This window comes from Myxocyprinus asiaticus, chromosome 7 (assembly GCF_019703515.2).
Source record: "Myxocyprinus asiaticus isolate MX2 ecotype Aquarium Trade chromosome 7, UBuf_Myxa_2, whole genome shotgun sequence".
In the NCBI taxonomy this organism is placed as follows: domain Eukaryota; kingdom Metazoa; phylum Chordata; class Actinopteri; order Cypriniformes; family Catostomidae; genus Myxocyprinus; species Myxocyprinus asiaticus.
The window spans coordinates 19740633-19743569 of NC_059350.1; the positions used below are offsets into that span (position 1 = coordinate 19740633).

At 50.9% G+C, this 2937-nt stretch overlaps 1 pseudogene; it reads left to right on the forward strand.

The window, feature by feature from the left end:
- Nucleotides 1-945: 945 nt before the first annotated feature.
- Nucleotides 946-2394, forward strand: LOC127443542 (uncharacterized; annotated as a pseudogene).
- Nucleotides 2395-2937: the final 543 nt, after the last annotated feature.

Here is a 2937-nt window from a genome sequence, read left to right on the forward strand (position 1 = left end):
TTTGGAGCGGCTGGCCCCCAAGGCAGCCGACTCCAAAGGGGTTTCAGGAGAAACCCAATTTTGGCCGTGCTGTCTGGCCGTTGACATGCCTCACTTGGGTGCTGCCCAGTTGTGCTAAAAGTCGTGGCTGTCTGAGTGGTCGGCACCATGGTACAAGGGGGACGAGGGGCCTGAGGACACTGCAGTCGAGTGCTCGGAAGAGTCAGGGAGGTTGACCTCGCCACGGATTCTCACCTGAGTGACCTCAATTCACCCCAAGGCATATTTAATGATATACAGCCCATCCACTTATTATAAGCTAAAGAGTATTAGATACTCCCTGGTCATTTAAGTGTTTGGCCCATCCTCCCTCTCTTTAGCCATACCTTCTCCCTAGGCGTTATAACTCAACAGCGCCCCCACTCTGTCGGTCCTGTCATAAACCCTAGCAGTGGTAGTAAGCTTAGGCCTTTTCTCCCCTCTATCTCGTTCTGTGTTCTTATTTTATTTTATTTTATCTTATTTATTTTATTTTTATTTTATTTTATTTAAGTTGTTTTTGTTTGTTTTGTTTTGTTTTGTTTTGTTATGTTCTGTTTGTTTGTTCTGTTGTGTTTTTGTTTTCTTTCAGTTCACATAGAGACCGAAACTATGAGAGCCGAATGGGATAGCTGAATAATAGATTGACGACCCAGGCAGCCAAAGTCATTAAGTGACCCACTAGGCTACCGCCCTGTCAAATATCTTTATTTAGACCTGGTGCTCACCTACACAAATCGGCCACACCTGGCCATTCACGGCCAAGATAATAGGTGCCTGGCCTACATCCCACTATCTGTCTGCACCAGTTAGTCAAAACCACACACACAGCTTACATATTCACATATTATTGTAGCTCGCTAACTCTGCACGGACTTGTATTGGCCTTTTTTTGTGCTGTTTTTCACTCACCACCAGTGAGCCAGTATGACCCGATCATCCAGTCCCGCCGCCCGCTGGGATCACCTAGAGGCCTGTCTGAGCACCATGATCAATGCCCTCCTGCCCAAAGCCGCCAGTGACCTACAGCACCTGAGCCGGGAGCAGCTGGACAAGGATTTGAACAGGCTGATGGCCCACCATCTGACCCAGAGCTACAACCACAAAGAATGGGCCAAGATCATCGGGGGCCTAGCCCACAACCTCATCGTCCAGGCACGGCTAAGTGAAAAGAACAGCATCCACCTGGAGCAAGAAGAAGCAGTGCTAAAGCTCCAGGCCGAGGAGGCCTGGAGGAACCAGGCACACACTCAAAGTCGCCTAGATCAGCTAACCCTCGAGGCCCAGGACCAGCGTGGGAGAGTGGATGAAATGGACCCAGAGCTACAGGAGGAAGTGGAGAGACTCCAAAGTGACCTGGCAGATCTTCGTGTAGAGACAGAGCACAGAGAGCAGTTGGAGAAGGAAGCCAGAGAGGAACTAGATGGAAAATTACAACAAGCTGAAGCTCTCCTGGTGAGAGCAGAGACTGAACTAAAAGAAAGGGACGCTAAGGCCAAGGCCTGTGAAGGCCATCTACAAATGGCCCAAGCTGAAATCCATGCCCTGGTTCAGCAAAGAGACTATTTAAAAGATGAACTTGACACTGTTCACAGAAAACTGAAACAGTCTTACAGACTGCAATGTGACCAGGAAGGGGAAACACACACCACAGAATTTACCCTGACCAGCAAGCCCAGGCCTCCCAGTCAAGAGTCCCTATTTCAAAAGGGGGGTGAAAGCCCACTGCTCAAGACGTCACCAGCCAGCATCCAAGAACCCCCGTCAGCAGCAAGGGGGTGGGAGCCCTTCCAGAGAATTCTTGCCACTAGTCATGGCATGGCTCCAAAAGATCTTGACAAGCTGGCCAGAAACATCCCTACTTTCACCCCATACCCTGCAGGAGGCCATGATGTGCACACCTACCTGCAGGATATTGACTTTCACTTGCAAACTGTGGCCAACGTGACCACACAAATTACCTCCAGCCATGATGTGCGAAATTTCCTAGATCGGCAACCATAAACTGTCAAATCGGACTACCAGCAGCTACAACAGGCCTTGATTAGAGAGTTTTCTGACCATGAATCAGACCAAGGACTCATCGCCGCCATGGACCTTAAACAGGGCCAACATGAAACCCCACAGGCCTACTACAACAGACTCTGATTGGCCTACTTTGGAGCACAGAATGAGCCAGGAATGGAGGAGGATTTTAACTTCAGAACTCTGTCCCTCCAGAATCTGCATCCTGCAGTGAGCCACCACTTAGGGGTCCTGGCCTGCCCGCGTTGTATGTCCACCCAACAGCTGCGGGACTTAGCCCATAAGGCCTTTGCCAAGCAAAAGACTGCTTCTGAAAAGACTGAAAAATCCAACAATTTGCCCTGTCTCTGATCACTGTTCAGAGCTGGCTCTAGAGGGCGCACAACAACACCACAGTGACAGATGTTTCAGCAGAGAGTCGAGACCGTTCCCAGCCAGCAGAGAGCAGCACAACCATGATGATGCCCGTCCCAAGCACCAGACCGGCCGCTCTGAAAGACCCTGGGACAGGCCATGTCCATCCAACAACCCAAAGGGTGGAGCTACGTGGGAAGCCGGCCGACGGCCCAGGAATAGCCGACCCTCAAAGGCCAAAGCATCAAGCCCAGACAGCCAGCAGCGGAACCCCTCTCGACATGCCCCGGACAAGCCCAAGTCCGACCTCTCACCTGAGCAGAACAGTGGAGCTATGTCTGAGTCAGCAGAGATCCTGAGGATTCTAAAAGAACTCATCCAGAAGAAACCCACAAGGGAGACAAAAAGGACAGGCCAGACTCCTTAAGGCCTGAAACCAACATCCGCCCTGACTGCCCTCTGACTGAACCTAGCACTCAGATCCTTGCTAACCAGCCACTGACCACAGAACCAGCCATCCCATCACCAAGTGACGGCATC